General features: G+C 37.4%; 1 pseudogene across 1 annotated transcript in view; it reads left to right on the top strand.

The window, feature by feature from the left end:
- The first annotated feature begins 304 nt into the window (after positions 1–304).
- The window catches only part of LOC148801332 (serine/threonine-protein phosphatase PP1-like), a 30524-nt pseudogene continuing 18033 nt past the window's right edge, over positions 305–12795 (top strand). The window contains exons 1-5 of the transcript XR_016083832.1: positions 305–356; positions 457–531; positions 5470–6028; positions 10532–10600; positions 10707–10793. The product of XR_016083832.1 is annotated as a serine/threonine-protein phosphatase PP1-like (transcript). The remainder of the gene's footprint in view (positions 357–456; positions 532–5469; positions 6029–10531; positions 10601–10706; positions 10794–12795) is intronic.

Genomic DNA, 12795 nt, shown 5'->3' with positions numbered 1-12795 from the left:
TTTCTTGTTTGTGGGTTACTTCGATGTTTTGTCTATTTTCTTGATTTGGCGGCTGGTTTCTGCAGTTCCTCTCAATGAGGAGGGAGATCGGGCGAGTGACAATCAGAAACTTGCTTTCCAGGACGTCGGAGCTGAAAACCGTTGGAGAGTCTTTGACTGAGGAAGAGAGGGCTGCGTGTTTGATCGAATCGTATCGGGATACGGACGAGGAGGTATAGGATTTTGAAGTCTTCCTTCGGGTGAAAAGAGAAAACAGAGAACAAAACCACTCGATTTCCTCAGACTTACCTGCGAATGGCGATCCATGGCTCCAGAGCCAGTTCACTCAGGTGGATTTTCGCAGCTTGAATTCCTATGTGAGTAATCCTCAAAACCCTAAAACCCAAGTAGCTTTCTTGTTTGTGGGTTGCTTCGATGTTTTGTCTATTTTCTTGATTTGACGGCTGGTTTCTGCAGTTCCTCTCAATGAGGAGGGAGATCGGGCGAGTGACAATCAGAAACTTGCTTTCCAGGACGTCGGAGCTGAAAACCGTTGGAGAGTCTTTGACTGAGGAAGAGAGGGCTGCGTGTTTGATCGAATCATATCGGGACATGGACGAGGAGGTATAGGATTTTGAAGTCTTCCTTCGGGTGAGTACTATTATAGGATCTGCAGCTTGAATGCGTAAACGTTGAATTTGAATTCATTTTTTTATGCAGTTTATGGTTTTGGGTTGAGATTGTAAAAGATCATAGCGAATGATCTTTCTATGATATGTGTAAAGATGTACTATCTGTAACTCTATTTTATGTTGGCCAGTAGATGCTTTGATTCCGAGACAGAGGGAGTAATGGGCATATAATCGTATTAGTATGTAATGCAGCAACTGTCACCAATTATCGCCCATAAATGATAGAATGTAATATAAAGTGGTGGTCTTTAGGATGTTTAGGATGTAGGACTGAATTGAAAGAGAATATTTCTGTTATGGGGGAGGGGGAGGGTTATATAGTGCGGTCAGAAGAGGTAAAAAGGCCCTGTTTCTTTCACTATTCAAAGTAACATGATAAGCAATTTTTTTTTTGTTTGTTTTGATCAGTAACAGAAAAATTGAAATATTAATTTAGAATAGAAAGATACAACTAGAGGTTGTAAAAAAAACAACAAACCCAAAAAGCCAGCCCAAATTTTCACATGAGCCCAAAACATGGGTTGTCTCTGAATTCCTTGTTTAGCTAGGCCATCTGCCATGCTGTATGCAGATCTTCTAATCCATCTTATTTGGATGAGCATATCTCTAGAAAGCTGTTTGAAGTGCCTGAATTCATTCCTTAGCTGCCAAATTACCCCTTCCTCAGTTTTGATCAGCAACATGCTACTTAAATTTTCTAGAGAGTTTATTTCTATCAATACTCTTTTTTTTTTTTTTTTAAGTCTGTTGGTTTGACAATTTGACAGTGGACATGTCTAATCAGTTATTAATATTTAAAACAATTAAAATCACATAACCCTTATTATTTAAAGTATCGGTGACCCTAAAAACCACTTTGAACCTTGGTGTGCTTGGCATCTGCAATAAAATGATTTCATTGCATTCTTTATTGTTTTGGATTCTAAGTCAAGATGGGGATGTGATCGCTTCAAGATATCAAGCAATGAACTTTTTTCCCTAATGACCATAAATGATTCCATTTCAGATGAGGGCATTGTACATTCAAGTGCTAATAAAAATAACTTGAACTAAAGCATCTTCTACACAAAATATGAGAAGTGGACTAAGTGGCTTGGAGATGTTCTCGAAAACCATCTAGAGCACCAATAAGGAGTTATTTGATGCGAGCTGATGGTCATCTAGGTACTACGAGAATGCCAAAAGCTATGGGTTGAGGTTGTGAAAACTGAGAAATGACCTGATGACTCGTGGTTTGGCAGAGGGACCTAGGATGGGCTGGAATTATGATATGATAAATGTAGCTGACCCAGTATAATTGGTATATGTCTCTGTTGAACTGAATCAAGTTGAGTCCAGTTTTCAGAGAATTTGGCTTGTTGGATGATTGTTCTGGATTTGAAACATAGGGTACATGGCATTGCCCTTTTCAAAAGGCATGCACCTATTTTAAAAATGCCTTCCTTTGTTTATATTTTGTTTGGTAGATTCTTTTGTGTTATATGCCTTTGTAATGGTTTGTCAACTTCTCAAGTACCTTTTATTGCTGTTTATATTAGTAGTAATGGTCTATTGGCTTTTAAAATAAATAAATAAATATAAAGACCATTCAATACCTGAATGGTCTATTAGATTTTATGGCTGTGATTTATGACTCAAATGAAAATAATTTTAAGTTTTTTTGGTGTTGCTTCTGGTTGTCCACATTTGTATCTCTATGCCAGCCTGATGATGCCTTTTGCACTTTACCATTTCTTGTAGCACTTTAGAGGAGCTAAAAATCCATTATTTTCTGCAAGTAATTTGATGCAGTTTTGCACCAATTTCTCAAAACATTGCAATGCATCGTGTCAAGATAAATCTGAAACTTATTGGAAATGGTTTTAGAAGGAGGTTCCTTTTTTTGTTCTCCATAACAAAGCAAAATTACTTTCTCCAATGTCAAATCCTGAAAATGGAAATGATAATTATATTTGCACCTGAAATTTGCAAATAGAACTCATTAGTATAAATGCCTTCTGTCTTACTATGTCATCTATAACATGCATAATCTTACCAAAGAGATTAGACTCATTTGCTTATATATTATATGTTGAGGCATGATTAAATTTGATCATGTCTAAGCAGTCATATAAAAAAAAATTTGGTATCAGTAGAGATGATTGGGCATTGCATTTTGTGATAACAATTTTTAACAGAACTGAGCTAGTTGACTGAGGAATTGATATAGCTTTGTTGCCAGACACCCTGATCATATCCATCTTGAGGTCACAGAGCATCAATGTGCTCTATCCAACACCTACAATACCTATATATAGTTCCCTGATTCAAGTGAAAATCTCTAGCAACCTCTGGTCGAAAGGGAAGCAAACAATTTACATCTTGATTGCATCTGGAAAGAAAGGCTTTAAAATCGTGTTACTTCCAGGCATTATTTGGTAAAGAATGCATTTCTCAGCTCCATGACTAGCACTTCCCTTCTAGAAGGCCAAAACCAGGATTTGGAAAGAAAAAAGTTTTGTTTGCTTCAAATGGTCTCAGATGATCTCTGCAGTGAGCATCAACTATCTTAATGGCAGTGGCCACTATAGCCCATTTCAATACTTTCTATGTAAGAGATAATCCATGCTGACTCCTAGACGCCATAGGAACTCTCCTTAGCCCTTATATCTTACCCAGCAGAGTTGGGAAGCTCATCAAGATTTTCAGAAAACATCCCACCCTTCTAACTTCTAACCTTCTACCTATCGGAATATACTACCTCTTTTATTTAATCAAATTTTTGTTATCCTTTCTCAAAAATTAAAATAAAGTAACACCATTTGCTCTTTTTTAAGCTATCTGGAAAGAGTGCTACAGCCAGATCTTTGACTCAAAAGCTTCCATCATAGAGGTTGTTATGCATAGGACTGAGTGATACCTGATCTGCTGGCAAAGAAGGACTCAGCAATTCCTGGGGTTACAGCTAAGCAATCCAGTGTTACTGGGATTCCATCTCTCTCTCTCTCTCTCTGATGCAAGCTGTCTTGTGTACATTCTGTTCTTTGTTTTGTTAATCTGAGTATATATCTCAATACTCCATTATAAATGAAGTAGGAGTTTCCCTGCTTTACAACAATATAAATATACCACTTGAAAAAATGCTTATTCTGAAGAAAGTCATTGGTAAAGAAACTCAAGTTGAAATGAGGGAAGTGTTGGGAGTGTTATATTTAGGAGGGGAGTTTTCTGAACAGTTGGAAGATGGGGAAATAAGAGACCAGAAATCGGGGGAAGTTTTAGAAACAGAACACTATGTGAGGGACAATTGAAAAGAATGGGGTGGGAGTTAATTATCAAAAAAAAAAAAAATGAATGGGGTAGGAGTTTAGTTGACACCGGTAACCATATTTGGAGACACATTTTTGATACCTGATGAGGGCGATTCTGATGGCTGGAGTATGATTTTTGGATAGAGGTCTGAGAGAATCCTTGTTTTTTCTTGTTTGTAATGATTCTTATATTTGGGTCATAGTTTTCAAAGTGTGTCATACCCATTATGTTTGCCATACCGCCATTAGTCTATGTAAGTTCTTATTTGATTGGTCATGATGGGGAGTTTAGGATGCTTGTTGGTTATCTTGTCCTTTGTGGGTAATTCCTTACAACCTATTTTTGTGTCTTCATTTTGATTTAATGAATTTTTCTTTACCATAAAAAATGCTTATTCTGTCCAAGATTCCAAGGAACTTATCCCATAGTTTTGGAGATGTATTAGATCAGATGCCTGTGAGCAGAAAATCTGAATGTCATGTAATTACGTCTTTTTCACACTTTTCTCTACTACTCTCCCTCATTGAAAGATTGAGTCACTAGGGTCAGAGATATGATGGAGGGAAAGGTTTTAGCTTCAATTGAAATGAGATTTTCTCCATTTTGTAGCATGGAAAGATCCATGATGAACTTTAGAAGAAAGTAAAGGAGAATAAAGGGAGATGGAAGGGCAAAAGAGAGAAGAAAAGATTAGGAGTAAAGGGCCAATGGAAAGAATTACAAGATTGGTGATGGTCGTTCAAATGGCCTGGGAGAGCAGGGAACATAGAGCCAAGAAGACTAACTGGATGTGAATTCACGCTCGCATCCAACTTTCTTTCCCTGATGTTGTTTGCCTTAGCCAAACTATGTGGTGAACATGTTTAGAACAATCAAGTGTTGAACAAGTCGAGATCAATGAAACATGGGGGACCCTCATGGACCAACTCCTGTAATGTTCAGGATCAGTGTCTCATCCACAGACTCCACCAGGTTGGTTTTTACCCAATAAAGAACTAATAGAGGACAAATATTCATATCTAAGCATTTATCTTTTTGTTGACTTCATCCTATGTGTCACATCATAGGTGTTAAGATTAATCAGATTTTATAACATTGTCTAACACATGGTAACAGCATATGTTTGCCTTTCCAAAGCCTGTTATCTTAGATACAAAAATGACAACTCCCATTATCTACATGCTTTTATGACTGTTTTGATTGATATTTGAGAAAAATGATTGTGGATTTCGATTGAATAATGAGTATCTCAGAGCAAAGGCAGCCATATTTTGAATTTTATTAAGTACCGGAAGGAGCAAGTTGTTTGTTTTGTTGGGCATCTACCCATGTGTCTACACAGCTAATGCAAATGCATAAAGATATCTATCATATTTACCAAGTTCTCTAATTCAATTACCACATTTTTTGTTAAACTGCAAATATCGTGTGTGGAGTAAAAGTGTAGCTCCATTCATTTGCTTTAATAATGAAATCTCCATTGCTGAACTACTTGACTCTTTGGCAGGAGATATCCATGGTCAGTATTCTGATCTTCTTCGGCTTTTTGAATATGGTGGACTCCCATCTGCAGCAAATTATCTCTTCCTTGGGGATTATGTGGACCGTGGTAAGCAGAGCATAGAGACCATTTGCCTTCTCCTTGCATACAAAATTAAATACCCGGAGAACTTTTTCCTTCTTCGGGGCAACCATGAGTGTGCTTCCATCAACCGAATATATGGGTTTTATGACGAGTGCAAGAGAAGGTTTAATGTTCGCCTTTGGAAGACATTTACAGATTGCTTCAACTGCCTGCCAGTGGCTGCTCTTATTGATGACAAGATCCTTTGCATGCATGGAGGATTGTCCCCTGACTTGAAGAACTTGGATCAGATACGGAATATTGCTCGCCCTGTTGATGTGCCGATCAGGGACTTCTCTGTGATTTGCTATGGGCTGATCTTGATAAAGATATACAAGGATGGGGAGAAAATGACAGAGGTGTATCTTATACACTTGGAGCTGACAAGGTCACTGAATTCCTTCAAAAACATGATCTAGATCTCATTTGCCATGCTCATCAGGTAGATATGATTCAAATGCCATAGCCTGGCTCTTTTGGCTTGCTTAATCAACTTTTGTTACTTCATTAACATATGCATCTATTGGCTTATGTCTAGGCCTATAGATTTCTGTTATGCATCTAACATCAAATCATGGTTTAGATTAGTGCATGTTTCATGAAATCATAGGGTCCCATCAGAATGGCATAATTCATAATCCTCACTAAAAGTTATGGCAGACAAGTAGGGGTGCTACAACTTCCATATCTAGTAGTGGACTTTCCAGTGTGACAGAAGGTAATTTGGGTGACTAATGATGAAAAATAGATATGAATAAACAAAGATACAGCTTGCTGTCCACCAAAGTTTGAGTAGGAACTAGATTTCATCATGGAAGCACTTAAAGAAGTAAAGAAAAAGAACTGTTGCTCATAGTTTCCAAGGTGCCAAGGCAAGGCTAGGTGACCATGGCGGGGCGCCCGGGCACCTAGCTCTCACCTAGGCGATGGAATTTAAAAATAATAAGTTGATGGATTTCTACCCATTCTGAACTAGTTTCTTTGGATTTATATATTCTGCACTTTTGTGCTTGTGTGTGTTGCTTCAAGTAGGCAAAACAATTTATTAGAGTTACAACTTATAACTTAGGAGTTGGAACTTAAAAGAACTGAAGGTGGTGGAGCCCCTATTTGAGATCAATAAAACATAGGGAACAAATACTAAAATAAAAGAAAATGAATGTGAAAAGTAGGTGGCAGAGCCCCTGTTCTAGACTCAGAAAAACTGGTGAAAAAATATTAAAATAATAGAAGAAATATGAAGAAGAAAAGAAGGGGTGAAGCCCTGTTCTAGACCCAGAAAAGCTGGTGAAAAAATACTACTATAAAAGAAGAGTATGAAGAAGAAAAGAAGGGGTGGAGTCAAGGAAGTTATTGTTCTAACTTTCAATCCGCCAACATAGTATCCGTATTCTCAATCAGCCGATTCCAATGAGTGAGAGAAGAGAGATGGAGAACAGGTTTGTAGAAGTTGCAAAATGGAGGAAAGAGATAAAGATTGAAGCAAAAGTTTTCATTCTTGAAGAGGTAAGGATCAGAGGCCAGCAGAGCTTGAAGATTAGGGAGGCAGAGAGAACTACAATATTGCTGGAAGGTCTTGAAGTGATCAAATGGATGCAGAAGTTTGTTTAGAAGCAAGTTCTAAAGGTAAACAAATGAACTTTACGAAGTTCAACCTTGATGGAAGAAAGAGGTATGAGTTGGAATGCAAAAAGAATGCAAAAGGTGTTACATAACTCTGTAGGAATTCTTTGGAGGAAGAAAGAAGTAGGTGGTCTGCTTCCCAGAAAGTAGAAGGGGTAATGGTTGGAAGGCAGTGGCACAGGTACTGAGTGACTTTATTCAGCAGCTGAAAACAAAACAAGTAGAGGCTGTAGCAAAGGAAAAGAAAGGGGGTATACAAAAGAGAATGGAAGAACCCAGTGACAGAAACTGGTTGATTGCAGAAAAAGGAAAAAGAAGTTCTAAACTAGTAGCATCAGTAGAAAAGGAGAACTGGGGGAAGAAATTTGTGGTGGAAACCTCAAGTTCACCAAAGGAGGTATTGCGTAGGCGATACTCAGAGAATTAAACTTGCAAAAGCCGATGGTGATTACTCCTTATGCCTCTTGTAAAGCTTTGTTAGATCTGGGTGAAGATGGAGTAGAGATTTCAGCTTTAACTATTCACTCAGAGGCTGGTGCTGCCACAGTCTCGAAATGGGGTCCTCTCTTCAATACCAAAAGTTTTGTGATTGAGGACAATGTAATAGTCAGATTGCTTGGGTTACTTTTCAACCTCTGGAAGGAGGAAGTATTACAGTCAATAGTTGTAGTCTGTGATGCAATATTAGATGGTGTGTTTGATTGTAATCTCCATTCAGTTGTAGTGATGTTAGGTGGTATTAAACCCAGTGATATTCCAAAGAAGATAGAGGTTGTTTCAGATGGTTTAGTTTACCCCGTTTGGCTTGCTACCTCCATTGAAGCCCAGCTATGGAAGGAGGGAAGAAGAGAGGAAGATGAAGAGACAAAACAGGCTTGGTTGTGTGGTTTGCAAGGCAGTGTAGTCTCTACAAGAGAAGTTAAGGCAATTGAGGTTCCCAAGAAAAAAAGTGAAAAAAAGAGGATGATTTAAACACTTGGGGAAAGTCTGCATGGCAAGGTGGGCTGAGGGATGGCAGGTCCTATGTTCAGTCAGTGACAGGGGAATTAAATGGAGACGGGCTTGTTCAAGTTCAAATTTCAAAACAAAATGAACAAAGGTCGGCAAGGTTTCAGGGTTCAAGCCAGTCCTGTGAGCTGGTTCAGTTTGGTCCAATGAACCGAGGCTAGTCAACCAGTCACATGTTGTTTTAAGTAAACACGTGACTAGCAAAGGGATAGAGGGTTGGGCCAAGGCCCATCAAGATCTAATGGGTCTAGGCAAGTGAATGGGCCGACTTTTTTAAATCGGGTGGACCCAGACCTTAAAAAGCCACGTGCCCTTTTAAGTAGGCACGTGACCAAAGGAGATGGGGAGATGATGTACCAAAACGATGGTCTATCATTGTCTCCCTCAAGCAATTCACAACCAACGCTGCAGGAAGTAGGGTTAGCCGCAGTGGTGCGGCAAATCTGAACTGGACATGTTGCTGATCAAAACTGAGGAAGGGGTAATTTGGCAGCTAAGGAATGAATTCAGGCACTTCAAACAGCTTTCTAGAGATATGCTCATCCAAATAAGATGGATTAGAAGATCTGCAAACAGCATGGCAGATGGCCTAGCTAAACAAGGAATTCAGAGACAACCCATGTTTTGGGCTCATGTGAAAATTTGGACTGGCTTTTTGGGTTTGTTGTTTTTTTTACAACCTCTAGTTGTATCTTTCTATTCTAAATTAATATTTCAATTTTTCTGTTGCTGATAAAAAAAAAAAATTGCTTATCATGTTACTTTGAACAGTGAAAGAAACATGGCCTTTTACCTCTTCTGACCGCACTATATAGCCCTCCCCCCTCCCCCATAACAGAAATATTTTCCTTCAATTCAGTCCTACATCCTAAACATCCTAAAGACCACCACTTTATATTACATTCTATCATTTATGGGTGATAATTGGTGAGTTGCTGCATTACATACTAATACGGCCACTTTCTATTCTAAATTAATATTTCAATTATTCTGTTGCTGATCAAAAAAACAAAAAAAAAAAAAAATTGCTTATCATGTTACTTTGAACAGTGAAAGAAACAGGGCCTTTTACCTCTTCTGACCGCACTATATAGCCCTCCCTCCTCCCCCATAACAGAAATATTTTCCTTCAATTCAGTCCTACATCCTAAACATCCTAAAGACCACCACTTTATATTACATTCTATCATTTATGGGTGATAATTGGTGACAGTTGCTGCATTACATACTAATACGATTATATGCTCATTACTCGCTCTGTCTCGAAATCAAAGCATCTACTGGCCAACATAAAATAGAGTTACACATAGTACACCTTTACACATATCATAGAAAGATCATTCGCTAGATCCTTCCACTAATGATCTCTTCGAGATTGTAAAAGATGGCCTTCTTCTATGGTGATTTCCCTGTTAAGCCCTTTGCTTTAATTTGAGTTTGGAGATGGTTTTCTTTCTTGGTTTTGGGGCTTTGTAATCTGAAGGCATATTCTTTGATGTAGTAAACTTATCAATGTGGCAATCCCTGGGACACTGATGAACGAGCAATCAATACAAAGAGGTTGCTGAACCCTTGGGAAAGGAATGAAAATCTTACACTATGCCTCGATTCTGCTAAAGGCTATTGGATGTACAATAGTTAATATTGGCACGCAGGACTTCATTGAAGGGTAAGTATACATGCTGTTTCAATCGTTAGTTCTTTTCTATTTTCAAGAATATTTTGGTCCTGTCACTAGTTTTTTGATAGTTTTCTGAATATTCTGTTCCATGCCAAAGTACAAAGAAGTAAAACTTATTAACCTAATATTCTATTAGGTTCTTTTCATATGAACCCTGAAGATTATCTAAAAAGTGCATGATAGAAAGCCTTTAAACTTCAAACAAGATTGGAGTTTGCTATCTATGTTTATTTCATTATTCTGCCCTTGCTTGTACAATAGTCGATACCATATGCTCGGTAAGTACAATGCTAAGTTACATGTTTTGTGCTGTTGCACTGCACATTCTTTTTTCTTTATTTGGTCCTTTTGACGACTTTGGTTGGATTTTTGTTATTTTCTTCCTCTATAATTACGTTGGCATATTGCAATCTATGAACAAATGTATATTTTGAGATGGATTTTTGTTGCATCATGTTAATTTTGATTAAATTTCTTTAGACTTTAGAGTGTCAAGTCTTGATTCTGGACTGTAATTGTTTGAAAGCCATTTTTCTATTTTGACTTTTGAGCACATGGTGATGATACAAACTGAAAATTATATAAGTAATATTTTCTATAATTGAAACAATTACTTTGATGTTTTAACCTTAGATACAACTATGGGCGGACCTCAATTTGAGGAAAACACCTCAATTGGTGGAGTTAGTTGATGATAGTAAGGTGAAATAACCTTTTTATAGAAGTTTTCTGCTTATTTGTGATTTTTTATGAAATGTTATTTGCTACTTTTTAGTTCATATGTTGTATTTTGTTCATAAATCGTTAGGATGTGAAGGAGCTGATGAATCAACCACCTGAGAAGATCTTATTGAGATGGATGAACTTTCAACTGACTTTCTCAGCAGATGTGAAGGTAAGTTAAAATTGGGTTAATAGATTCCTCTTTTCTTTATTTCGTTTGTGTGTTCATAATCACTATAACCTACCTTTGACTTTCTCAGCAGCTTGAAAACTTAATATGGTAGTGTACTATCTCAAAGTGGATATGAGATATCTGAAACAAGTGGTTCATCGAAACTTGAAATCCCATTTAGTTATATTTGGCAGTTAGAACTAAAAGATGCTTTATAACTCAATTTTATTTCATCCCACTTGGTGCTTGAATCCCAAAAACCAAAAACCAGAAACCAGGCTGAATGTTTCATTGAGTTAATTGAAATCACTTAGTAGTAAGCACTTTCCAGTTTCCATACTTTGAACGCTAGAACATGCCTCCTTTTCTGATCAGTAATTGGAAGGCCCTCTTCCTCCTCCTTGCACAAATATAACAAAAGCAAGTGTGCAATTAATGAGCATATGCAATTGCAACTTGTTTAAATCTCAACATTAGGACAAGCTCTTTGTAGTAACAGCATCAAATGCATCAAAGTTTAGTTTATGCTAATAAGTCATTTGCTCTAATTAACTTTAAAAAGTCTGAAATCATTGCTATCCAAAACTGGTCTTTGGAAGATTTAAATAGCTGGTAAATTCTTGGGATCTCCAAAAAAGGCAAAGTGATATATTGTGTTCTATACCAGAAGTATTCATTTGGCAAGGTTTTTAATAACAAGAAGATGCAAAGGGATGAAGTACTTAGGAATATCCTCCAGTATCAGTGGTAGAGGTTTCATTGAAGCAGGTAAGGGATGATAGCACATGCAATCAAGGGATTAGATGTCTTGATGTAGAGGGCAATGTTGTTCTTCAAAGGAACAACAATGTTTTCTAGTTGAGGAAGTGTTAACTGGAAGGATTGGTGCCAATTTGGGAACGGATCCAAGAGGTTTAACTGATTAAGTAAATCTTATTTGGTGCATGTTACTAAGGTTTTTTCGTGGTTAAAAGAGGGACTTGTTGAGACTGGACCCAACAATAAATTTAAGAGAGTTTTTTCAAGGAAGGTTAGTTCTAGAGCTACGAATCATAAGGTTCTTATTGATATTAACTCCAGTGATCAAATTAACATTCATGACAGTTCTGAAGTTGGGGAGTTGAAGAAGATTGGAGTCCTTGAGGTGAAAGGGAAGGGGGATGTGGGTAAAGCTTTGATAAGTAATGAAGTTTTGAACTTAGATAATGGGAAAAGGAAGAGTCGAGTGGACTTAAGGAAACTAGTGGAGAGGGATATTGAAGTTGGTAAATCTGTAGGCCTATTCTTTTTGGGTGGTGAGGCTTTTGCTAGAAGGGCTTTTGAAAGAGTTTGAGAAAAAGAAAAGGTGAAGTGAAAGAGCAACATTCAAGAGGAAGGTGTAGAGGCATGGGATGAGGGAGAGGGTCAGGATTTCAGACGTGGAGGACTAAGTGCGATTGATGGGAGGAGTTGTGGAAGTTTGATCTGCTGGTTTTTACAGGAGGCGGATGCTATTGTTTGAAGTGTTCAAGAGGGTTGGTTGGAGATTTTCTCATCTTGATCAAGGTTAGTGTTGGTTTGTTTAGTTCTTGGAATATGATTTTAGTTTGGTTTTGTGTGTTGACCCTGGATTTGTGCTGTAATTTTTTTTTATCTTTTGTTGTTTTCTGTTGTGGGAGTATTGTTTTTGCTTTCAGATGATGTTTTATCACCTTTTAATTGTAATCCCTTGTTTTCTTTTTTAATGAAATTTACTCTTGAAAAAAAAATCTTTTGTTCTCTAAGCTCCTCATATGGTGTTAAATGAGTTCAAAGACTACTGCTTCAAAGTGTTCTTTTTGCATATAATCTGTGGGGGTAGTTTTGTAGTGCCCTTGTCCCACCTTACTTGTGTTTCTTCCATTTTTTTGAAATACTCTCTTTTTTTTTTTTTTTTTTTTTTTGTACAGTTAATGTATAGGAGTTCCTGGTATTTGGAGTTTTTAATAACTATTGCCCACCTTATCCCATTCTTCTGTTCCTT

This window comes from Nelumbo nucifera, chromosome 3 (assembly GCF_055504915.1).
Source record: "Nelumbo nucifera cultivar China Antique chromosome 3, China Antique-T2T, whole genome shotgun sequence".
NCBI lineage: Eukaryota > Viridiplantae > Streptophyta > Magnoliopsida > Proteales > Nelumbonaceae > Nelumbo > Nelumbo nucifera.
This window is presented reverse-complemented; position numbering and strand designations above follow the sequence as displayed.